Source organism: Dermacentor albipictus, chromosome 9, assembly GCF_038994185.2.
Source record: "Dermacentor albipictus isolate Rhodes 1998 colony chromosome 9, USDA_Dalb.pri_finalv2, whole genome shotgun sequence".
Classification (NCBI taxonomy): Eukaryota; Metazoa; Arthropoda; class Arachnida; order Ixodida; family Ixodidae; genus Dermacentor; species Dermacentor albipictus.
Window position 1 is genome coordinate 111,302,910 of NC_091829.1, and position 27,026 is coordinate 111,329,935.

A 27,026-nucleotide genomic window follows, 5' to 3' on the forward strand; every position below is an offset into this window, starting at 1 on the left:
TAAACATGACACGGAATATATAGCGTTTTCCGGCACTGTTCTTTTGCTACCTTTGATGTACATTATAAAACAATAAAACTCTAGCTGAGCCCATGGTGTGAAATATATATTACATTTAAGTTACGCTCTTTGCAGTATACTACAGCTCCTGCACCAGTGAAATTCTCGTTTCTTTATTTCATGGAGTAGGGATATGGCGCTTTGCAAACAGCAAGTTAAACGGTTTATTTAATACGTATTCTATTCACCAAAATCTCAAATCTCTCTTTTCAGCGTTCATGATCTGCTTTTATGAAGACATACGAAGTTTAAACTTCGAGATGACCAGCATTGCTACGAAACATGTTTTCCCCTGACCAACAGCTGTTCTTTCGCATTTTATTGCTGCTGCCAGCGAAGAAACGTGGTAACCGCACGGAATAAAATTGTTTATTTTGACGATCAACACACGGAGCTGTCCCAATTTGGGTTTTATCGTCATCTCTCTGTGTTTTCTTCTTCTTCCTCTAATTGGTACAGCTTTCTGTGTCCACAGATGTCCATTTAGATCCACCCTTTACACCCCTACACAATCTTTGTGGGGATCCAACGAATCTAGCTGTCAGGTGTTTTTAATATCCAGATCCGCGCTTTTCGGTCTTTGCCTGAGAGAAATCCCTCCATCACGCACATTTTCCGAAAGTGTCTTTGATGTCGGTCTCCAAGTGACATGATGTATGTGCATTTCTTCAGTGCCAGCTGATATTTAGTAGCAGACTTCATTCTTCCGCCCCTCAATTTTTCCTGTATAGGGAGCACCATCTTTTCCAGTAGGCTTTAGTAATTTCTCTACCTTATCTCCATTTTTGTTGAACGCTGCCTTGCCATTTATCAGCAGTGTTTCCTGCGTGTTTTCTCTTTCTGCCAGTCAGATCAACCGTGTTAAATGGAGTAGGTTCTCGAGGTCAAATGTACACGTATGTTAGCGGTCTATTATTCAATAAAGAGAGAGAGAATCAACTTTTGTGCTGAGCCCTTAGTGACGGTTGGTGCGCGCTGGCACCAGATGGGGTGGAACCTTCTTCTCAGGTCCCATATGTGTCCAGCAGTTCCTGGCCCCTAGCCGCCAGCGCGAGCTGGGTCGGTAGGTCGGGGCTGGACAACAAGGTCTCCCATCGCTCGGGGGGGGGGGGGGGGGTTGGGGCTGGGGAGGGGGGGGGGTAGGGATGGTGGGGGGTTCTTGGGCTTAGTGCACTCTGCAAGGATGTGTGCTAGAGTGCCTTTTGACCGTCTGCAAAAAGGGCATGAAGTGTCATGCTAAGTTGGGAACATCTTATGCAAGAGCACTGGATGCGCTAGCGACCCCGCTTGCGTGCGTCGCACGATCGTTTGCTGAATTCGGTTGAGTTGTGGATGCGGACGGGGAAGCCTACATCTGCCGCTTCTGTACATTTGCGTGATTTATTTGTAGCATGTCACGGGGTGCGGTAGCCCTGGCTCGTCCTCGGCCCGGATCGATAGTTCTCGGGCATAGTGGTCGGCGAGTGCGTTGCCTTCCACTTGCGAGTGAGCCGGGACCCACACGAGCTCAACGGCCCGCCCCGGTGATTCGCATTTGTTGAGGATCGCTAGTGCCACGGAAGAGATGTTCCCCTTGCGGTAGCTTGCGCAGGCGGTCTGGGAGTCTGTGACAACGGTCCTCACTCCCGGTTGTGCGAGTGCGAGGGCCACGGCCACTTCTTCTGCTTCGGCTGTATTCGTCGTCCGTATCGACGCGCCTGTGACAAGTTTATCGATGGTGGTGACGACCGCCGTTGCTCTGGTTCCGTGCTTGGGAAGTGAGGCGTCCGCGTAGAGGACCTCGGGGTCCTCTTCCAGCTGTCGAGCCAGTGCCTTGGCCCGCGCAGAGCGTCTCTCGTTGTTACTCCCCGGCTGCATGTTCCGGGGGAGGGGCTTAGTCTTAATAACGTCTCTCCACGTTGTGGGGAGCGGCTCCGTTGTCGGTAGCTGTTCAATTTGCCATCCTATCTTGCGTAGGACGGCCCGACCGTGCTCTGTCCGGCTCAGCCTTATCCTCTGGTGGGATAGGTGTGCTTCCACCAGCTCTTCCACCGTGTTGTGGGCACCCATTTCCAGCAGCTTCTGCGTTGACGAGTAGACTGGGATGCCCATGGCGAGTGTTACTGCTTTCCTTATCGTCGTGTTCAGCGTTTCGCGGTTCACCTTCGCAAGCTGGAGGTACGGGGCGGAGTACGTTACGCGTGACACGACGAATGCCTGCACCAGGCGCAGTCTGTCTTCTTCTTTGATTCCTCTGTTCCGGTTGGTGACTCTCCGGATCATGCTGAGGACTAGCTCGGATGTGGTCTTGATTTTGTTGACGGCTCAGTGCGCCTTGCCGTCGCTGCGCAACAGCAGGCCCAGTATCCAGATCTGCTGCGTTGGTTTGATCTCTGTGCCGTCGATGGTGATGATTATGTTTGGCGGCGGCTCTTTCTTTGGTCTTCCGGGCTGTACCATGAGCAGCTCCGATTTCTGTGGAGCGCAGCTCAGGCCACAGGTCCTGGCATACTCGTGGACGGTCGTTGCCGCTCTCTGCAGGGCTTCCTCCGCCCAGGCATCGGAACCCGCGCGGTTCGTCCACACCGTTATATCGTCGGCATAGAACGCGTGGTCGACGCCTTCGATCTGATTGAGTAGTTCGGGCAGGGGCAGGAGTGCTACGTTGAAAAGCAGAGGCGACAGGACAGACCCCTGTGGGGTACCCCTGTCTCCGAGCTCCACAGGCTCTGACCGTTCATTTCCTATCCGGACGGGGCGTGGCCGCAAGATCTACGGCTATATCAAAGGTTTCCTAAGCAATAGAACAGCAACTATTATTCAATAAACATTCTACTTCGTATGTTAAGCTAATCAGTTGTGCAATATGCCGTAGACGTCAGGAATTTCTTCTCGCAGAGTGGACTTAAAACTACAACTGAGGGTTTCATAGAAACCAAGCCACCAATGCGAATGTCCCGGAATGAATTTTCACTTAACACGGCGATTAGCAGTTATAACTATTGTTTCGAGATATAATGATGTCGTGACCGCATCGAAATCCTTGGTAGTTGTCTTAAAAGTCTTTGCATTGTTGGTGTAGCTTATTGCGCCCATTTATCTTCAAACTATATAGTGTCGAAATTGTTATAGAAAACTATGAGGTGAAGCGTTTCTAACAGTTTACAAGTGAACTGCTCTTGTGACAGCACACTTGAAAATTACTGCAGAAACTTTGAAAAGCCTCCTTTTGTTGGAGTTGCTCTCAGAGCAGCGGTGAAATGCACGCCAATTATCTGGGATATGTTACTGTCATTGATTTGCCCGAAGGGAGTACCATATCCCAGATAATTGGCGTAGATTTCACCGGTGCTCTGAGGTCTATTGTCGAATAAGTAACGCACATGCTACTTAACAATATACCATATTCAAACTATGAATCAGGTGATAGAGAAATATGCGGAATATAACCAACCCTTATAAATAACCTTCTGTGATTACGAGAAAGCGTTCAATTCAGTCGAAACCTTAACAGTCATGCAGGCATTAGGGAATATGGGTGTAGATGAGCCGTATGTAAAACCACTGAAAGATATCAATTGCGGCTCTACAGCTACTGTAGTCCTTCATAAAGAAAGCAACAAAATTACAATAAAGAAGGGCGTCAGGCAGGGAGATACGGCCTCTGCAATGCTATTCACAGCATGTTTCTAAGAGGTATTCAGAGACCTGGCTTGGGAAGAATTGGGGACAATAATTAATGGAGAATACCTTCGTAACTTCCGATTCGCTGATGATATTGACTTGCTTAGTAATTTAGGGGACCAATTACAATGCATGCTCACTGACCTGGACAGACAAAGCAGAAGGGTGGGTTTAAAAATCAATCTGCGGAAAACTAATGTTTAACAGTCTCGGAAGAGAACAGAAGTTTACGATAGGTATCGAGGCACTGGAATTTGTAAGGGAGTAGATGTATACTTGGGGCAGATAGCCACCGGGAATCTGGATCATGAGACTGAAATAATCAGAATAATAAGAATGGGCTGGGGTCCGCTTGGCAGGCATTCTCAGATCATGAACAGTAAGTTGCCATTGTCCCCCAAGAGAAAAGTGTATAACACTTGCGTCTAACCAGTACTCACCTACGGGGCAGAAACCTGGAGGCTTAGGAAAAGGGTTCTACTTAAATTGAGGGCGACACAACGAGCTATGGAACGAAGAATGATGGGTGTATTCTAAAGAGATAAGAAGAGAGCAGATTGGGTGAGGGGACAAACGCGAAATAATGACATCTTAGTTAAAATCCAGAAAAGGAAATCGGCATGGCCAAGCCATGTAATGACGAGGGATGACAGCCGATGGTCATTAAGGGTTATGGACTGGATTCCAAGAGAAGGGAAGCGTAGCAGGGGACGGCAGAAAGTTAAGTGGGCTGGTGAAATTAAGTTTGTAGAGATAACACGGCCGCAATTAGCGCATGACCGGGGTAGTTGGAGAAGTATGGGAGAGGTATTTGCCCTGCACTGGGCGCAGCTAGGCTGATGATTGTCTTTGTTACTGTGTAAGCAGTAAGAGTAGGCAATTCTCGTCGAAATGGTCTGGAATTGGACGCCGTTCACACAACACAATATCCTATTACTTCTTTCACTTCTTCTCGGCGTTTGATTACCCAAATGCTGTTTCTATGTGTCACACACTCCCCCGTGAAAAGTGCGCCCATGTACGCTGAAAACTAACATTGTCGTTAACTAATTTTTTTCCTGGTAATATGATTGGATTCTCCTGATCAAATGTCATATGTACCACCTAGGAAACCATTGATGAATTTTCTGTTGTACTTGGAAAAAGCGGATTGTCTGCACATCCTCTTGCTCGGCCAATTTTTTCATTTATTTCGTAACATCCACATGTTTTTTCGTAACATTTCGTAACATCCACCCGGCCATGTCTATTTCTTCTGCTGTTAGTGCACCGTTGATTTTGTTTCGTCGAATAATAATAATGACGCGAAAGATCCGAGCTGTTACTCTCAAATGCTTCAAGTAACTACCAAATCTCTCAACTTAAGTGCCTCGTTCTTGTAGTGTGAGCTGTTGTGTGCTCATTCCCATAGCCATTTCGGTTCACAATGTTGTCTGCCGCCGCCGTCTCTGGTGTGGTATGAAGTACTTTATTTAGGTCTTGAGGGATCTGTCTGGGACTGATGCGAGCCGCTCCCACGTCGGGACAGAGAGGCCGAGTCCCTCTGTCGTCACACGGGCCCTCTGGACAGCCCTGAGTTGGTCCGCCAGCACCTCATTGGAACGCATCCGCTGCGCCCACTGTTGACCTCGAGAACCATCACCGGCCAACGCCAAGCAGTGCCGAAGCATGTGTTCTAAATTGAGCAAACCCCCACACTTATTACAATACACTGAAACACCGCAGCCCGGAATAATTATATTCATGATGAGCGGGTTAGGGTACGTTCGTGCATGCAGAAGCCTTAATGTAACCGCCTGTGGCCTATTTAACTTAGAATGTGGCAGGGGGAATGCCATGCGCCCTAAGTAATAGTGTCACGTGGTGGGGACGTTGAAGAACACAGTAGCAATACTGTGAAAGACAAAACTAACTTTTATTGGGCGGACATGTGCCCACAAAAGGGGCTACACTTGTAGCGCAACGATAGCGGCGAACACGGTCGGCGGTCGTCGAAAATCTGATCAGCGGGTCAAGCGCGCCGGCTTTTATACAGCAGTCGTCGAATGTTTCAGACTAATCGTTGGGACCCGCGTCCCTTCTACAAAGTTCTACACCATTCGCGTCAGACGATGAAATCAGATAACATAAGGTTCGGCGACAACAGAAAGCGAATAAAAGCATCGATAACCTTCCAGAAACTTCGGATACATGCAGGCGCGTCCCGCGCTGTGCAATAACACTTGTTAGGCGGCGAAACATGGTCACCAGATAAAGGTAAGTACACGTGTCATTACCCCCCTCTTAAAAAGCGTCGACCCGATGCTGCAAAAAAAAGTAATAAAGAAAAGCACTCGTAGCAAAGAAAACAACAAAATAAGGAAGTTCGTCAGCGTCCATAAAAGGGTTTAAGGCGCACCAAGTGGACAACTTCAGATCGTGCGCGGTGCCGCTGTGAATGTGAAATGCCGTCTGGCACGACCTCATAGTCCTGCGCGTCAATACGTCGGATGACATTGTAGGGTCCGAAATAGCACCGCAATAGTTTTTCACTCAGTCCTCGTTGGCGTATCGGGGTCCATACCCAAACACGGTCGCCGGGCTGGTACTCGGCGAAGCGTCGTCACAGGTTGTGGTGTCGGCTGTCGGTGCGCTGCTGGTTCTTGATCCGTAGGCGGGTGAGCTGTCGAGCTTCTTCGGCAGGCTGGAGATAGGTAGCGACATCAAGATTTTCCTCGTCAGTGACGTGCGGCAGCATGGCGTCGAGCGTCGTCGTCGGGTTCCTGCCGTAAACCAGCTTAAATGGCGTGATCTTTGTTGTTTCTTGCACCGCCGTGTTATAAGGGAATGTTACGTACGTCAGGACCGCATCCCACGTCTTGTGCTGGACGTCGACTTACGTATCTAGTATGTCAGCGAGGGTCTTGTTCAGGCACTCCGTGAGACCAATCGTCTGCGGATGGTAGGCAGTTGTCCTCCTGTGACTTGTCTGGCTGTTGCAGTTAGGTCTTAGCGTGGGATCACGGCTGCGTCCTGTTGAACTGAAGTTGGAACGTCGCGCCATCAAGTCGTCTTTCGTCGGTGTAGTCTTGGCTTCCTGACTTCGTCGGGATGGCGGCCTGTCGTTATTATGTAATCGAGATGGTCTCTTCGTCGTCTTCGTCGGTGGCAGAGCATCTTCGTCAGTTCGACGAACAGCAACCACACCTCCATCAGTTGCTGCTTTCAGTTTTCCGGATATGGGCTCAGAGAGCGGCCCTGTGCTGGGCCGGTGTATGGTCGGCGCTGCGGCGACCGGGACGGCCGTCGAGGGCTCCACTGAGTAGCAGCGAGGTAGTCGGCGATGTCACGAGGGCGTTCACCTTCCCGAAGGTGCGGTGCGTTGACGGCAAACCCTCGCAATCCCAGGTCGCGGTGGGGGCGTCGGCGGTACATATGGCCAGCTTCGCCGCAGTGGTAGCAGAGCGGGCGATGATCAGGAGCGCGCCAAATGTCAGTCTTCCCCGGGTAGCTGCGCTGGGCGACGGGTGGGCGCGCTGGCGGTGGTGGCGGTGGTCGACGGAATTGCGGCGTTACAGGGTCCTGGCGCGGTCGTGGAGGGGGACCTTGAAGGCGGGCGACGGCGGCGTAGGTCATCGCTTCTGGCTGGGGCTAGGATGATTGTGGTTGTACCTCGGGAACTCCGAGCGATCGCTGGACTTCTTCTTTGACAATTTCGGCGACTGAGGCCACTTCAGGTTGCGATGAAGGGAAGATACTTTGAAGCTTATTTTGTTGACAGTATATTTCTCGAACCAACCAACGAACATGAAATCCACAGCAAATTTATGATATTGCGAAATAGTAAGGCTCTAGATATCGACAAGATTAAAGTTGAACCCGTTAAGCATGTTTTGCCGTTCATCACTTCCCCACCTGCTTACATCTTTAACTTAGCGATGGAGAGTGGAATTTTACCCGATGCCATGAAAAAGGCTAGAGTATCAGTAACATACAAGGAGGGATACAAAAACAATGCTTGGAATTACAGACCAATCTCTGTTCTACCAGTTTTTTCTAAGGGGTTGGAAAAAATCATATTTTCACGATTAACGAAATTCTTCGACATGAAAAATCTGATAACAGATTCTCAATTTGGCTTCCGAGCGGGAAGATCTACATAATTAGCGTTATTGGGCTTAAAGGAAACCATCCTGGCAAACATTGAACAACAGTTGTATACAGTAGGTCTTTTTTTGGATTTTAGTAAGGCTTTTGATTCTATTGACCACGACGTTCTTACGACAAAGCTTACACAATACGGGATTCGCGGGAAACCTTTGGCCTTGCTTGAGTGATACCTGGGTGACCGACAGCAAAGTGTTTATATTAACAATAACAAATCATCTTTTTTGCCCGTCACGCACGGAGTGCCTCGGGGTAGCGTACTGGGTCCACTTTTATTTAATATTTATATTAATGACATTGTTCTGATAGACACCGAAATTAAATTTATGATATACGCTGATGATACCACTTTTACTGTCTGCGGTTCTAATTTAGATCAAACAATTATGAAATGCAATGAAGTTCTCAATAAGGTGTTTTTATAGTCCCAAAAAAATAGGCTCAGGATTAATGCAACCAAAACAAAGGCGATCATATTCTGTGCAAAAAAACAAAAAGATTTCCTCATCCCATCAGCTTAGCTATGAACACCAGCCTGTTGCCATTGTCAGTGACCACAAAACTCTAGGAATATATTTTTCTTTAAATTTGAAATGGGATACTCACATCGAATTTCTTTGTCGAAAGGTATCTGCAGTTACACGGGTACTATCGCGCTGTCGTAGTATTCTTCCACTACAAGCAAAGCTTCAAATTTACTGCGCTCTGTTTTATTCACACATAAGCTACTGCAACCTGGTTTGGGCTAACACAACTAAAACTAATAGGAATAAGATTGTTGCCATACAAAAAAGAATTATACGACAAATTTCAAATCTTGAACGCACAGATACCACGAAAGAAGCATTTCTAGAGCATAATTTACTTCGCGCGGATAAAATGTATGAATTTCGGTTATTGAAGTTGTTTACTTTTTCATCAACTAAAATCGTTAATTACCTCTCTTCTCTGGCGTCGTTACGACGTTACTCGTCGACTGTTAAAACGCGCTGCACTGATATGTGGGCGATACCACATTTTCGTACGAATTACAAACTTCAGTCACTTGCTCACAATGTTCCAGTAACACTTAATAACCACCAAAATACTGCTGGATATAGTTGAAGGAAGCTTCGAACATAGGTTGTGCAATTGTAACTAAATAAAAGATCCAGCGTATTGTGAGTGACCTTTTGGTTTGATATCGTGTTTCTGGCCTATTGTGTATTGTTGTGTACAGAGTGTTTGCGATTGCTTATGTATCGTATTGTAAGTAATTGTTTTTTTTGTTTTGTTTTGTCATGCCTACTGATTGCGTACAGTGCATTTCAAATTGTTATTTGAGAACGAACTTCAACTTTGCGTCTTTTCGTTACCTGTTCTCATTTTTGTTTCTTTCTTTCAATACTTAATTTGCTGTTCTTTGGTGTATCTTGTAAAACTGATTTCTTAAGAGGAAGCTTTAGCTCGGGTGCTCCTATCTAAATACATGTAAAAGGAGAATTCGTTTTTCTAGGCAACCACTGCACCAAATTTGACGGGGTTTGCTGAATTTAAAAGAAAAACTTAAATTCTAGTGACTGTTGGTTTCGAATTTTCGATTTAGGTCGTCAATATTTTATAAAAATTTGGCGAAAATCGCAAATTTTCAGAAAACGAAGCTATCAAGCTTACAACTCCGTAACTCAGCAAGAAAAAATGATATCGCAATTCTGTGAATTGTACCTAATAGTACATCTAAAGCGGACAAAATTGATATGTTACACATGAACCTCGAAAAATGGGGAAATGTGTAATTACAACTTTTGCAGAACCCTCGTAAACAACGTAACAAATTCACGTAAGATGTAAACTGACATAACAAATTTGTGCGCTTTGAGTGGTCTAATGGATGCCGTTTACAGAATCGCGATATCTGTTCTTGATGCAGAGCTATTCGTTTGTAAACTTCGTGCTTCTATTTTTTTCAAACGTCTGAATTTTTGAAAATCCTTTTAACAAAATTCAAGCCCTAAATCAAAATTCCACTTGAAACAGTCACTAGAATTTAACTTTTTCTCTCAAATGCATCAAATTTCATTAAAATCGGTCCAGGGGTTATCTCATAAAAACGTTTTTGCGTTTTTACATGTATTTGAATAGGCCGCGTCGGAGTTGGGCCCGAGATAAAGCTTCCTCTTAAGCTGAAATCGTGTTTGATTCCATTGCTTGCGATCATACCTGTTTTTTCATGTGTCTTGTCCGCTATGCCTTGTAACGACTTCCTGGGCCTTTTTAGCCAGAAAGCCATCCAGATGTTTCTCGGAAATAAATTTAATTTAATTTATTTTAATTTAATTTAATTTAATTTAATTTAATTGAAAGCTCCTCTCGCACGACTGCCCTGATGGTCTCGCGCAGGTCGTCGGTGGCCAGTGACTGAACTCCGGCGTAGTTTGTCAAGTTCGTGCGGTGGTTGAATTGCCGGTTCCGCATTTTGAGTGTTTTCTCAATGCTGGTGGCTTCGCGAAGGAACTCTTCTACGGCCGTCAGTGGGCTTCGTATCAATGCGCCGAAACGTTCCTCCTTTACACCAAGCATCAGCAGGCGGACTTTTTTCTCCTCGGACATTTCCGGGTCGGCGTGGCGGAACAGACGACTCATTTCCTCACTGAAGATAGCGATTGTCTCAATCGGCAGCTACGCTCTGGTCTCCAGTAGAGCTTCGGCGCGCACTTTTCGCACGACGCTTGTAAATGTTTGCAGGAAGCCGCTTCGGAACTGGTCACACGTGGTCACGGCGGCTTCTCAATTCTCGAACCACGTCCTGGCGGCGTCCTCCAATGCGAAATAGACATGTCGCAGCTTGTCGTGGCTTGCCCAGCTGTTAAACGTAGCGACCCTCTCATACATTTCCCGCCAGCTTTCCGGGTCCTCCAATGTGGAACCGCGGAACGTCGGTGGTTTCCCGGGCTGGCTGCAGCACGATGGGGGACGCTGCGGCTGCCATTGGGATTGCCTTGTCCACAATCTTCTTGGTCTTCTCAGGTAGAAGTCCGTGTTCCGGGGGAGCTGTTGAAGACGGCGGCTTGCTCGATGGTCTGGAACTACGTTGGTGTTCTCTTTCCGGTCAGGGCTTGGATCACGGCTTGTCGGGGGAGTCCGGTACATGAACAAAAAGCACCTCCACCAGATGTCACGTGGTGGTGACGTTGAAGAACACAGTAGCAATACTGTGAAAGACAAAACTAACTTTTATTGGGCGAACCTGTGCCCACAAAAGAGGCGACACTTATAGTGCAACGATAGCGGCGAACACGGTCGGCAATCGTCGAAAATCTGATCAGCGGGTCAAGCGCGTCGGCTTTTATACAGCAGTCATCGAATGTTCCAGACTAATCGTTGAGACCCGCGTGCCTTCCACAAAGTTCTACACCATTCGCGTCAGGCGATGAAATCAGATAACCCGCCGTGGTTGCTCAGTGGCTATGGTGTTAGGCTGCTGAGGTCGCGGGATCGAATCCTGGCCACGGCGGCCGCATTTCGATGGGGGCGAAATGCGAAAACACCCGTGTACTTAGATTTAGGTGCACGTTAAAGAACCCCAGGTGGTCAAAATTTCCGGAGTCCCCCACTACGGCGTGCCTCACAATCAGAAAGTGGTTTTGGCACCTTAAACCCTATATATTATTATTCTTGAATCAATTAGTGCTAGAGCAATAGCCACCTGTTCGGTGGCCCCCGGGTCTTTGGTATAAACGGAAGCGGCATTTCTAACGCTCCCTTTGCCATCCACCACCACCACCGAATAAGCATTTTCCCCATTAATCCACGCGGCCTGAAGACTTCTCCTCCTGATCTTGTGCCTCTCGCAACAAAGCCCTAGCTTTTGCGCCCCGCCTCCCTACATTGTGCACGGAATGCACATTCCGCCTTCTCCAGTGTCCGTCGCAGTTTTCGCCAGGCACCCAACCACTATGTGGGATTGCCTAAAAATGGTTGGTTTGTCTTGAGGAATAAAACAGGCACAGGCCTGCGTGTAAGTACAGTCACAGCGTAATCTGGAGAAGCGTCGTCATAGCAGACCGTAGCAAACTGGTTGAACACGGTAGCTACAAGTAGTAAGTATATTGAAAGTCGTCTTCTTATTTTCATGGATTTATTGAGTTACAGTCAGATGTGCTTTATGCTCAGAAAAGTAGGTCACGAAGGGCATCCAGTGGAGCCATGTACGTACTTACATGTTTGTGAATCCGAAATCCAAACGAGAACCAGCCTGCGAAGGGGGGCGTTGTGCACATGACGAAAATTCCATGCAGAGGTCTCCTTGCCAGCAACGTACGAACCAGGCGTAGTGGGGTTTCTTCCTGCTTACGTGCCTTCGAGCTTCGTTCATATGGTACTTACGTTGAAATCACCCATAAAATTTGGACGGAGATCGTGTCGAGGGATAAAGGTATGTGCCAAGAAGTCCTCAATCTTCCCGTGTGCAGCATCTGGCAACCAATACACTGAGGCAACCACGTCATCCTGGGAGTCATGCACTGCGCGCACGTCGGAAAAGCCTACGTGTGGTGCTCCTACAATTTTGATTGACATGCACTAATTTCCTCGTTCATACATTGCCACACCCGAGGCCCAGTGTGCAGTTCTATTTTCTGACGCGACGCACCTGCAACCGATAATCTCACGTAGAGGAACCTAGGTCTCGAAGAAACAGAGTAGGGATACTCGCATTAAGATGTAGTCATCCATGACGCCAAGCCAGTGTACAACAAGAGAATGTACATTGAGAGAGAAAATGACAAATCGGTGCAGATGATCGAGTAGTTCAAAGCAACATTGTATGATTTTGTCAAGGCGATGTTGTTTGATCCTACGGAATTCATCACACAGTGCTCGATCTCGGTTTTAAGAGGCATCGTAAACGGGAAGTGGCCCTCTGCGTTTGTAATGTAAAGCCCTCCAAGTAAAGTGGCTCGACTCAGTCTCACATCGACAAGTTTATGGGGGTGATTTTTGTAGCATTCGTAAACAACGCTAGTATATGTGCCAACCTGAGACCTATCAATCGTTATTGCACTGACGTGTACCACCCGGAACCGTTTACACTTAAGGACGACAAGAAAATGATTGACGAATCTAAAAATTATTTTGATGCAGGTACTTGACAAATGCCTGCATTGGCCAAATACACGTTTTTAATGCAGCAAAAAAACAAGTTTTCAACGTGACACGCGTGTCCGCGGAAAGAGTGATAAAGTGAACTAAATGACGCTCAAGGACGAAGAGGAAAACATTGATGTATTTAAATATTTTGTTAACGCAGGTACTTGATAAATGTTCATTGTAAACTATGTGTGCCTTGTTCCTTGAGTGTCACTTAGTGGACTTCGTGGTATAAAGTTTGCAAACAGGAATAAGGTGCCTCAGAAAGGCTGGCCAACGTTTCGACAGGAGGACCTATCTTCGTCAAAGGCGGCCTCGTCATCCTGGGCATGTTAGTTTTAAAGGGTTTGTGCAGTGACGTCACGTGCGTTTGTTGTCGGTGGCGGTTTGTTATAAAGGGAGAGACTTCAGAGGTAATGAGCGCTGTCGCCTGACGTCTGTGACCATCGTTCCCAAGACGAGGGGACAAGAGCGGGAGAGTGGGAAGGCGAAGAGAAAAGAAAAGAAGGAAAAGGAGAGAGAGAAAATGGAGGACAGCAAGAGGAAAAAAGAGACAGAACAAGAAAACAAAAAAAGAAAGGGGGCACGGGGGCGTTGGGGAAGCAAGAGGTTAGGTAGCATTCAGCGTTGTCGTTGGCGGCATGTTTTTTTGGCATTAGAAGAGCCGGTCAGATGGTCAGCGCTCGAGTAACACAAAAGACTCCCCCAAAAAACACGAGTTGAAAGAGTGACTTGAGTAGCATAGCAGCAATGCATCGAGTAATTTTGAAGTAGTTAAGATGGCGACAAGGAGCCTGGGGTGCAATGTAACTGGAAGGCAGTGGCATGGTCTTTCAAGGGACGTTATCCCCAGTAGCTCAAAGTAGGTGTCGTTACGGCGGAACACAAAAATGGCGATACACTATGTTGCTCAGGCGCCGAAAAAGGTATGCTGATGTCGTGGACTTCGGAACGTGTTGGTGAGAGTGTTTTGAATAAACACACAATAAAAAGCCCACAAAAAGAAAAGCGAGGGGGGACCGAAACAGGAATAACAAATAGGAGGCTGACGTGCGCAGAAGCGGGCGGGGGCAGGTACATGGAAAAAGGGGGTCGTACAGTTGATATAAACGTAAAAACATGAAAAAGTATAACAAATTGAGTAGTACGCAGAAAAGAACTTTCGAAATGGAGGAATAGGTTAGGCTAAGAATTAAGGTTAGCTGGTGACATAATGTGTTTTGCGTCTTGGTTGATGATATGAAAATTTTAGATTTAAGTTACCGCTTTTAAAGTTTCTATATTACCACGTGCCAAATTAATTCCCGTCGGGTGTAGGCAATTAAACTTGTGTATGAGTTAGGATTCCTTATATTTCCTTTCGCGAGGTGAACGGAAATTTGTTTGTAGTATATAGAGCCTCGCTTTGTCAAATATATGGCCATGTTCATTAATGTTGCTGACTACTGCTTTAGGTAAATTGTGTCCGCGCCGTGACCGTTGAGTCTTGTATGAACTTGTTGTCCAGACTCACCTATGTATTGTTTGCTATAAGCGGCCCATTCTAGATAGTAGAGTGCGTTGCTTGAGGTTCACGTGAAAGCCGAAGTTACCATGTGTGCGTAATTCGACGCTGTACTTTTTGCTGTAGTAGTAGATTGAATAGGTTTTCATGTAGAGCACCTGTGGCGGTTCCCAATTTCTTCTTTGTCCTTAGTTTGGTATGCACAAGAATATCTATAAAATTAGTGTTGAGTCTGTAGGCTACTCTGGGCGAGTTGGGAAAAATGTTATTAAGTTTCTGGTTGCTGGTGAAAATTGGGTAGCATTTATTGAGGATGTTATTCACGTTTGGGAGTGCGTTTGAGAACTTTGTAGTAAGAAGAGGCGTTCTTGTTCTTGTGATCCTCAGGCGGGGCTTGAGGACCTCGGCTCAATCAAGTTTGGTTGCAGCGGTGTTGTATTTTTGAAGGTCACTGTTTGGGTGGTTCCTGTTTCATAGGGTTTCTTTAAGGTGACCTCCCTTTATAACCAACCGCCACCTACAATATTCACACGTGACGTCACTGCACTAAACCTTTGAAACTAACATGTCGAGGAAGACGAGGCCACCTTTACTGAATATAAGTCTTCCTATCGACACGTTGGCCAGCCTTTCTGAGGTACCTCAATCCTGTTTACAGACTTTATACCACAGTAGGCTATTATATCTGTCAGCCCCTTTCTTAATTTCGGACTTAGTTGACTTCGTTACTCTTGCCGCACAGACCAGTGCCGCGTTGAAAACGTATTTGTTGCCGCTCACTCTGACCCACGATATGTCGGAACACAATATAATTAGATCTTTAGATATTAGATGGCAGTTCAGAGCAGACCACGTTTGTTGGCAGCATGATCCTCGAGAGCAGAAACAAATGCTACGTTAACCATCCTGTCATAGTACACTGGATAAGAGAGCCATTGTTCCCAAGTGTTTCTAGAATGCCCTCGATAGACCGTGCCACCATGCTATAGATGCCAGTTTCAAAGGTAAGGTGAACCGCCTTAAGACTTTGAGCTAACTGGAGGTGTTGCTGGTTTCTGTTACGGAGAAAATTCGCAGAGAAAAGAAGCCTAGTGACAGCACAGCAATCAATGTTGGCCTAAATGTTGACAGAGTCGCAGTAGTCCCGTTGAAAGACCAGGTGTCTGATCGATTTCAATAGATCTGACAGTACGCTGGTGTACATGTTTTCTGCTCCACACAAGTTGTTTACAGGATCTCTTTTCTTTGCGGTGCCTGCTACGTCAGTCAAACTATGACGTGCCTTAACGACCCTGTTCGGGAATATGCCAATAACATACGGAGCAAAAAAGGCGTTTTTCTGGCTTTTCATTGTAATAACAGCGGCAGTATCACAGTGTTTGAAGACACGGCGGTAATTTAAAAGCGCAATAACCTTCGCACTCAGGTTATAGTCGCAGCGGCACAAATTAAGATTCAGGAGTACGCTAGTGCCGGTGAACCCTCTGTGTCATTATTAGAAAAGGAACTGAGTTTCTTGGAATACGAAGGCTGGTGCGATAGACGTTCGCGTTGCATTGATTAGTCGTTAACGTTGTAATGCCTCACGTTTGGGGGAGGACTTGATCCAAGGTATGTCGTTTTCTCTACCTTATCTGGTGGCACTGTTTTATACTAACACCTACAAAATCATCGGTTTTACGCATTAAAGTCAGTTGGAAGTAAGCGCTTGTCACTGTTGTCGTCTCCTGTGTGTTCGGCCTTTAAACTTGTCAGACAATAGAATAACGACTAGTCCGAACTGCCACGCTTCCAGTAAATCTAAGGCATGTTGCGACTGGAGGTCCGAAGATGTGGAATTCAGTTCGGTCGTCTAGGGGTAATGCAACATGATGGTCGGCCCGATATTTTGGATGTTTGACAAACAAGTTTATGTACCCAATTCAAGCTATTACAGAAAAAAAGTTTATGATGAAGTTGTAGCAGCCGATCACTCCCGCCGGCCGTTGCTCCTTTTATGACCGGTGTGGTCACTGTTCAGTCACTTCTCTGAATCTGGCGTCAGGAGATCGATGGCATCAGGTCCCACCAATACGGAGGCCGGTTGCCCTTTCGCTCCGATGGGGGCTTTATCGGAAGCCACGCACATCACTGGGCACATATAGGGAAAGGGGGGGGGGGGTGTGGGCGTACGCTGACTGGTTCTCCGGCGTGCACATGCCAATTAGGGCAGCTGTCAAGTGATGGACTCTATGATTGCACTGACAGCGTCTCTGCAGCGAAGACTGGCCGATTTCTGCGGCTGAAAGTGATGGCTGTACCCTTGCTAATTGCCCACACTTATCCTGACCGAGGAACTCCCGCGCAGTTCCCGAATTATCTGTTTTGAGAATCATTTTGATGAAGCCGTCGACCCCTCCCCATAATCGCGAGAGCCTTGACCGGATGTTGTCGCGGGGTCAACGGCCGATCACAACAGGCGTGCACCCCATCAATTTCTGAAGCAATATCGTTCTTTATGGTATAGCAGTGGTGCGAAAGTGTTATGCCCTTTTGCCATTGATCTTGGTGCAGCCAAGAAGTTCCCTGGCCTCATCCACAAGTACTTTTGTATCACCATCCGACATTAGTACCCATTCTTCTCAACTTTAGCTGAAATTATCCCATAGGAATATTGGAGACCACTTAGGTGCATCGAGAGACATTTACGCTAAATAGTAGCAGATTTACTATATTTAGTAAAATTGCTTTCCCTGCGTGTTCAACGGCCTATCTTTTTAAATCATGAGGTTGTACGTGCCAAAAGCACTTTCTGATTATGAGGGACGCCGGAGTGGAGGACTCCAGAAATGTGGACAACCTGGGGTTCTTTACCATGCACCTAAATCTAAGTACCACGGGTGTTTTCGCATTTCGCCCCCATCGAAATGCGGCCAGGGACCTCGTGCTCAGCAGCCCAACACCATAGCCACTGAGCAACTACAGCGTAAAACAGCTGACATCAGGAAGTATAATATGGATAGAATTGAACATGCTCTCAGGAACGGAGGAAGCCTAAAAACAGTGAAGAAGAAACTAGGAATTGGCAAGAATCAGATGTATGCGTTAAGAGACAAAGCCGGCAATATCATAACTAATATGGATGAGATAGTTCAAGTGGCTGAGGAGTTCTATAGAGATTTATACAGTACCAGTGGCACCCACGACGATAATGGAAGAGAAAGTAGTCTAGAGGAATTCGAAATCGCAAAGGTAACGCCAGAAGAAGTAAAGAAAGCCTTAGGAGATATGCAAAGGGGGAAGGCAGCTGGGGAAGATCAGGTAACAGCAGATTTGTTGAAGGATGGTGGGCAGATTGTTCTAGAGAAACTGGCCACCCTGTATACGCAATGCCTCATGACCTCGAGCGTACCGGAATCTTGGAAGAACGCTATCATAATCCTAATCCATAAGAAAGGGGACGCCAAAGACTTGAAAAATTATAGACCGATCAGCTTACTGTCCGTTGCCTACAAACTATTCACTAAGGTAATCGCAAATAGAATCAGGAACACCTTAGACTTCTGCCAAGCAAAGGACCAGGCAGGATTCCGTAAAGGCTACTCAACAATAGATCATATTCACACTATCAATCAAGTGATAGAGAAATGTGCGGAATATAACCAACCCTTATATATAGCTTTCATTGATTATGAGAAAGCGTTTGATTCTGTCGAAACCTCAGCAGTCATGGAGGCATTACGGAATCAGGGTGTAGACGAGCCGTATGTAAAAATACTGAAAGATATCTATAGCGGCTCCACAGCCACCATAGTCCTCCATAAAGAAAGCAACAAAATCCCAATAAAGAAAGGCGTCAGACAGGGAGATACGATCTCTCCAATGCTATTCACAGCGTGTTTACAGGAGGTATTCAGAGACCTGGATTGGGAAGAATTGGGGATAAAAGTTGATGGAGAATACCTTAGTAACTTGTGATTCGCTGATTATATTGCCTTGCTTAGTAACTCAGGGGACCAATTGCAATGCATGCTCACTGACCTGGAGAGGCAAAGCAGAAGATTGGGTTGAAAAATTAATCTGCAGAAAACTAAAGTAAAGTAAAGAGAACAGCAATTTACAATAGGCAGCGAGGCACTGGAAGTAGTAAGGGAATACATCTACTTAGGGCAGGTAGTGATGGCAGATCCGGATCATGAGACAGAAATAATCAGAAGAATAAGAATGGGCTGGGGTGCGTTTGGCAGGCATTCTCAGATCATGAACAGCAGGTTGCCATTATCCCTCAAGAGGAAAGTGTATAATAGCTGCGTCTTACCAGTACTCACCTACGGGGCAGAAACCTGGCGGCTTACGAAAAGGGTTCTACTCAAATTGAGCACGACGCAACGAGCTATGGAAAGAAGAATGATAGGTGTAACGTTAAGGGATAAGAAAAGAGCAGATTGAGTGAGGGAACAAACGCGAGTTAATGACATCTTAGTTGAAATCATGAAAAAGAAATGGGCATGGGCAGGACATGTAATGAGGAGGGAGGATAACCGATGGTCATTAAGGGTTACGGACTGGATCCCAAGGGAAGGGAAGCGTAGCAGGGGGCGGCAGAAAGTTAGGTGGGCGGATGAGATTAAGAAGTTTGCAGGGACGGCATGGCCACAATTAGTACATGTCCGGGGTTGTTGGAGAAGTATGGGAGAGGCATTTGCCCTGCAGTGGGCGTAACCAGGCTGATGATGGTGATGGTGATGATGATGATGATGAACTGCAGCGGGTTCAACAGGTTTTAAGCAGCTTCAACTACTCAGACTTGAAACAGGAGTTGCAAGCCTGAATTGGTATTGCATTGAATTGAATTTTATTGTAAATATTGCAAGGAAAAATCTGGAGGACGTTCAATCTTCGCCTTTGAAAGTGGAACGCGATAGCATTAAAAAGTCCCTTGACGGCATTTGGTGTTTCCCGGCAGCTGCAGTTTGTGTAACCGCAACGTCGACCGTGAAGCGCTGACGGTGAACGCTATACACGAAGGCAAGGAGACTGTTACAAACGCGGCCTCTTGCGTTGGTCGGTATCCTGTTAATGTATCGCACTGTTAATATTTCAGTCTGAGAAGATCAAACATAAAAGATATGCGCCGTCGATGCTTTTTTTTCTTGACATTTTTTTGTGGGCTATCGTTCTCGAAATTCTGAGGAATAACTTTGTAAAGAATTAAAGATAAGGTATAAGCTGCTTTGGTGCCAGAAGAGTGGTTGGGCATGCGTCGTTCGGAATTCGGTTCAAAATTCTTTTTGCGGAAGCAACGTCCGACACCGCACGCTGGTCGCCGACGCCGGATTTGTGTGCGACACGGGGCCCTTGACACTATCGCGTTAAAAAGTTCGATCAAATCGAGCATGTCAACAAGACCGCGGTTTAGAACTCCCGCGACTAAACTGGAAGTACAGGGAAGGGGTCCACATTTTTTTCTAATGTGCACAATTTCTTTGGCATAGCTGAAATCTAGAAAATGTGAAATATGATTATATTTCAACCACGAAATCTTTCAACACGGAACCACGGAGTCTCAGAGGGTACTAGCAACTATTAACGCAACCATAAACCAAGCTAAGCAGTCAGCACTGTTACCAAGTCTGCTAAAGTTCAGCATATTACCAAGTTGACAGGATATTAAGGATGAGATGGTGAGAGGGAGGGCCCCACTATGAGACAAGCGATACCAGAGTTAAAGCTTTAGCATGTGTTAAATGCAGAAAGGTCGATCATTTCCAGCTTTCTGTTACACTGTCACGGTGTGCGTTCCCACTACTACACCACGCTCTCTAACACGTGTAATCAGTATTTTATGAAATAACGTTATCACAACCTGCAATTCTTTTGGAATATTAGATCAGAATAAAGCTTAACGCCACAGTGAGTTCCGGAGGCATTTTTGACTGATAAAATTTAAATGTTATAGTGGATGGCTTGCTGCAGGATTCAAGTATAAAGCTCTTATACTTTATTACGTGTTAGGAAGCTAGCCTATAAACAAATTAGAGTCGTTTCCTTGGTGGTAATAGTTCAGGAGATGCACTGTTGAATGCAGGACCTCAAGACTTGTAAACCACCTCTCGTGGTCATTTTGTTGTTGTTTTATGTGTCCTTGTCTGTTTTTTTGCGATAGCAATTACATGCACATTCCAAGCTCATTTCTACCGTCACCATCGCCGCCACCGTTAAATCCCATATAAAGTGCAAGGGCGATAAAATCGTCGCCGCGCGCAGTGCGCCACATGCTGTATGTGCGAGCGAAAGCGTGTTAGGGTCAGCCGACGATCGCGGCTGAATCTCGCGCACAAAAGAAAGGAAGCCGGCCATCTCGGTCACACGCCAGGCTCCGTGGGGAAGGTGGGGAAGGGCCGCGGTTTACATGTGGAGATGGGCCGGCAGCGCGCGCCGGCTCGGGCCGCTGTACTTTGAACGACATGTGTGACGTGTACAGACCGTTGCGCGCAAGGAGAACTGATGGTCGCGCTTAATCTCGCACGTCATAGATGAAGCAAAACGGGGAAGCAGCGAGGAAGAGAAGGAGGGAAGGGGGAGGGAGCTTTTACAGCGGCGCGCGGTCGCACGCACCGTACCCAGAATGCTATCTGCAAACGGCTCATGCCTTTCTTTGTGCGTGCTGTGTTCCCGCGGCTCTTGCGTTGAAGCGAAAGGTCCCACGAGGGAGACTTCGCTCGTTGCTGCTACTACGGTTGCTCACACCAGCATTCTGACAGTGACTTAACACGCTCTTCCTGTGTTGATGTTTGCTATGTGCGCTGACACCGTGCTTGTTAATTAAGGTAGTAAAAGAATGTTTCGAAGCTTATATGGCCTATAAAACTACTATCCTTACATCGTATTGTTGTGTGCTAAGTTGCTTGACTTGCCATTATAGCTTAAAACGCCAGACATCAAGAAGAGGGACATCAACGTTGCCGCGAAAAATTACATCAGCTAAAAACGCAACTCAACATCACAACGAAAGTAAGGCGTACACACAAGCACTGATTCACGAACGCAACTTTATTAATGAAAATAAAAGGTGGAAGAACTCATCTCACGATGACTGTGGACTCTAATGGGTTAGCATTGAATCAATTTAGCAAAATAACGTATTGCCACCGTCCGCCAACGCCAAACAAATCATGTGTGAGGCATGCAGTCCAGTGGAACTCCTCTTTCGTGCTTCCCTAAAAACATTCTGCCCTATAAGCGCCGTCGCTCTAAAGCCTGCACATGGCCTCCAAAATGCATGGTGCGCCAGTAAAGATCACTGGGTATGTGCCAGTATTAGTGTGCCACTCTTCAATGAACGTCTTCCACGCCAACTAGGGTAAATAGGTATGTGCCACTGAGAATGTGCCACTGTAAGAGGACGAAAAAAGATCCTTTAAATTTATCCGCTTTTGTGTGTAATCAAACCCACGTTACAGGGCTTCGTCAAGGACAGCGACCCGTCGAAATAGTGGAGAAACATAAACTTCTGGCCGTGACGTTTCCTGCTCATACGACATGGAGATGTCATACTGAACCACTGACTAAACCGTTATCGTGTGCTGCTGGTGTTCTGTCACGATGTAGGCACTTTCTTCCAGAAAATGCTAAACTTCAGATTTATCATGCTCTTTTTTCTTCCCATATAAATTACTGCCTGTTAGTCGGGGGCACCACAACCTTTAGTAACATTATTACAATTCACCTATTGCGGAAAAGAGCACTTCGGTATATTGCAAACGCTCTGCGCAATAGTTCTACAGTTACATTGTTTACCCGCTATAAAATATTCAGTGTGAAACGCATGTTCGATTTTCGTTTAATGCATGCCGATTTCTTCCCAAACGAACAATTCAAACTGTTTATTCTATATTTATCTCGTAGAAGCATTCACGCACCCGCAGCACCGACAAGTGGCTTGTTCCTCGTTCCCGCACGACCTATTTTTTGCAGTCTCTTAGATTCACACTGCCGTCACTACTTAATAAATATGAAGAGAAAGGTGCCAACTTTTCTACGTTTACAAAAAAATAAATGCGTGAATTTTTTCTAACTCTTGTCTGATGTCTTTTATACTGCCTGAACATGATCAAGTATGTTTCATTACTCTTTGTAACACGTTTATTTTCGTCATTTTATGATGTGTATTCACGTGAACATTGAATATTTCAACTATAGTGTACAACTGTTTTGGAGTGTACTTATATATTGACTTTATTTGTTCTATTGTTCCGTAGTTGTATTTGCACAACCCCTTCTTAATTTTTTTAAACTGCATTTTGTACTTGATTACTGTAAATTTGTTTTTGAACGTATGAATCGTAATACCGCTGTCATGCACGTGGGCCTTTAGGTATCTTCAAGTGGTGTTACTGCCGCTTTTCGCGTAAAGGACCCCAGCTGTTCTTGGAAATAAAGATTTGATTGACTGATTCATTGATTGATTGATTGATACATTAGCAGACTACACCGAAAATGCACTAAGCATATATTCTTCTTTTCACTGAATGGCTTTGACGCCAAGGCTTTAGTGAGTTGCAGCTTGAATGCACTTGGTATGTGTCGCTCTTCAAAGAACCTCTGAGCAAGCTGAGTCACTAAGTAGTGCCACTGAGCACGCGGCAAGGGAGGGAACAATTTCCAGCGTTGACAGACACAGGCGTGCCGTGCTTGGCCACGCTCTCAGTTCTAGATGCGCCAAGCAGCGTTCACGCTGCTTGGCGCATCTAGAATGAAGCGTGAGCGAGGAGCTGGGTTGCCGCGTGATGCGTTTCTCAGTGTTCAAACACACCTGTTTGCCATGCATTTTGGAGAACACGTGCAGGCTTTGCGGCAGTGGTGCTAGATGGCACCAAGTGTGCTTACTAAAGGGCGAAAGATGAGGCTCGCTACAGTACACTTCTGATATATAACTCGTTTCAACGGTGGCCATGCGTTGTGTCGCTGTATTGATTCAAGGCTAAAGCATTACTATCGGCAGTCATCGTAAGATGGGCTGTGCCACTCTTCGCCTTCATCCGCGCCACCTCACACTTCTGCAACATAGCGCAGCTTTTTTGGAGAAACTCTGTGAGGCACTCGCATATGTACATGTACAGACACCGTAGCAGACGATCTGTAATCTTAGGCAAAAATTTAACACTGGATTTAGAAAACACCCACATGTCTTGAATTCGTGTGTTTATGTTTACAAGTACAGAAATAAATATATCTACTAAAAAACAAGCATTTCCAAACAAGCCCTGAGCATCCTCGAAAAACGAGACAATTTTCCAGAACTGTACATTGTCTGGGCCCCGGGACACGAGTCCCTGGCGGGTAATGTAGCGGCTAATGCCGCTGCCCGAGATCACATTCTCCGGGCTATCCCACCAGGTTCACGAGCACCGGTAGACCAACAAGATAGCGTCCCGAAAAGATACGCCGATATCCTGAGCCACTACAGGCTGGGTAGGAGGATCTATCCACCCCCGCATCCCCAGCTGACAAGAGAAGAGGCGGTGATCTTCCGAAAACTACAGACCGGCACATTCCCGCACGGCACCCTGCTACACGCGATGTACCCTACGAGCTATACCCACAAATGCGCTTTCTCCTCTAGGCCCAATACCCTCTACCACATGGTATGGGAATGTCAAAAAAACGCATCGACACCGCCCATCACCGGACCAACCGTCGAGCAGTGGGAGGCCCAGCTGACAAGCTCGAGCCCTGAAGACCAGCATCGCCTGGTGAGCAGGGCCAAGTTATCAGCTCAGGCCCACGGCATCCTGGACTAGGGAAGCCGCCCACCTCGGGCGATTCTACCGTCCGGCTCATTTCTACTAATAAAGTTTATTCCTCCCTCCTCCTACTAAAAAGAAGCGTAATGAGATACGACCACTAGTCTGCTGGAGAAACATTCCTGCTAGAGCTTATGCACCACTCTGTGAAAACAGTTTTAAATTACTTTCCTGGGGATTCCAAGATTTAAAACTGGTATGGTTTGCACTACCCTGCGTATTATGCACCAGAAAGCATGTACGCATAAATCAAGGGAAGGTGTCCAAAGCAAGATTGCAGACTACCCTGATTTGTTAAATCTTGAGACCATGCCAAAAAAGATGCAGTCAAGAACACAAATGTGAAATGAGTGCCTGCATAATGACGAAAGGGTGGCATTTATATAGGTTGTGCTCAACTTTTCATACTGCTGAAGAAGTGTGGCAATAGGGTATGGCATGCACAGTTGTGTCAGTAGGCGTGGGGGCACCCTTGTTGCAGCCCATTGGGTGGCGGCTGTGTTGCAGTCACTACTCTCACCTTTGTATTATTCACGGCTCGGGGTCATAGCAAAAGGCGGTAAACTTCTGCGCGCATGGCAGCTGAATGGGTCAATGAAGTGAATAAGCTGAAGCAGAGAAGTGATGATGGAACAGCGGGCTTGGCGCAAGCTTTCAGGCACTTCTATCTGTAGCGCGAGAAGAGATGTAGGGCGCTTTAACGCAAAGCTATTCCAAACTTTGCTATTCCAGTTTTGCAAACAGACCTCCGCGATTGATCAAAGATATTTTTGAACCACCCACTTCACCTGTCTGCAACTCTACGTCATGAAAACCGCGATAGCTCCCCATCTGTAATGAGATGTACACACTGATATTGCATGATGGGACTGAACAAAAGAAAAATAATGTTTTCTGATTCGACGCCTTTTCGCTGTTAGACTGCGGCTATTATTCAAAGCTTTAGGGCTGCATGCACTTGACCTGCCTGTCACGCGACGTCACAAAACCGCGAAAACCCACGGCGTCAAAGTGATGTGTAGGCTTGCATGCATGCATTAATAGGCCGAACAAAACTGATTTTTTTTCCCTGAATACTGGCAGCCTGACCCATTCCGAAAGGAATAAAAGATGGCTGCCGCCGATCACTCAGGCACTGGCTACTCACACATGCCGGAGAGACTGGGTTTATTTGCCTACAATAAATCTTTTTGCCTAGCCCTATAACGTTTTCGAGCACTTTCGGCACGTTTACGACCTCGCTCTGCCAATTCTTCTTTGCTGATGATCCGTTTTAGCGGCATTCTTAACCTTCGGTTCCATGCCGCCACGATTTTCGACCAACCGCCGTAAGCTAAGTAATTGAAATCGGACCAATTGCCAACGCTGGCACCACCTTCTTCACCCAGTTACCGATTTTCAGTTCACTGGCTCGGCCCCATCGAATTTCCCTCAAGTTGAGCGTTCTGCTCGCCTCTTGCCAGCCAATTAGATAAAACAAGCCGCTAAGTGTTGGCAATGTTATTCGTTTTTTGAAGCAAACAGAACTAGGTTCCTGTAAATGAGGAAAGCGTTTGATTGGTCTGTTCAGACAGCCCTGCGGGTCATCATCCGATGCATGCGTGGGCGTTTTCGCAAATTTGACGTCAGCAGATTGGAATAAAAACATATTGGAGTACTTTTACGTTATAGGGCCCATAATGACACCAACATCGTAATATAAGAAGTGGCGTGCACATGTGGCTTAGAATAGCTGTTGTTGTTATTGTTTCAAGAACATACCTCAGGGGTGCTTATGATAAACAAAAGCGTGTGGGGAGAAGAAACAGCAAATCAAACACTATTTCGTCTCCTACTTTGGCAATAAAGCAAGGTTCAACGTCAAATGTATCGTGTCTTTCTAGTTGCTCATTCTGTCACTACATATGGCAAATACATGTTCAACGTTGTGCTTCCATGAGCAGAGATCTATCCAGTTCAAAAATTTCGAAGGTAGGGTTCATTACTAAACCTTTAGATAATTGCTGCTCCCTTTCCAATTTTATGAACGACGGGTAATTGAATTGCTGCTAATGTATAAAGAAAATATTAGAAATACAGTAATTACAGTAATTAAAATACTGTAATTAGCGAAGTCTACATGATCGACAAGTGAATATAATTTATCAGTTGTTTCATACAACAAGTGCAGTAAATCTTGGAAATAAAGGGACAGGCGTTCACGCGCTCGAAGTTAACTCCTACCAAAAGATAGAAAGCAAGATATTTGTGCAGCAGCGCTTATCAGTGATGCACTAAATTCCTGATACTGCAGCTAATACTACATTCCACAATAACCTTGAAAAAAAAGCTGCAAATTAGATTATTAGCAGTGCATAAAAAATTAATCTAAATACAGAATTACAGGCGAGAATAGTAGCATTACCTTATTCATTTAGTTCCCCTTCACTCTACAATATGTGCGTTAAAATATACGAGGGAGTGGCAAGAGGGGAGGGGCAGGTTGACATAGCGAGCAGCCGCCTCTGTTGACGGAAAGTGAAGTGACACTACTGGGTGTGCACATGGTTATGATTGCCCAAAAGATGCTTTTTGGACAGAATTAGTCGTACTATACACGAGAAGGCGATGTGCTTTTAAAAAAGGTTGCATCCTGTGTTGCGAAAGGGTAGGCATTTTTCATCTCTGGCGATTTTCAGCCAGCATTGCTTACGGCTACTGCTGATTTGTGAGCTTGCGTATGTGGGCCAAATTGGTCACTG

At 46.1% G+C, this 27,026-nt stretch overlaps 1 long non-coding RNA gene across 2 annotated transcripts in view; it reads right to left on the reverse strand.

Moving 5' to 3' along the window:
- LOC139049624 (uncharacterized) overlaps positions 1 to 27,026 on the reverse strand; it is an 81,469-nt gene that overhangs the window by 48,739 nt on the left and 5,704 nt on the right. The window lies entirely within an intron of this gene.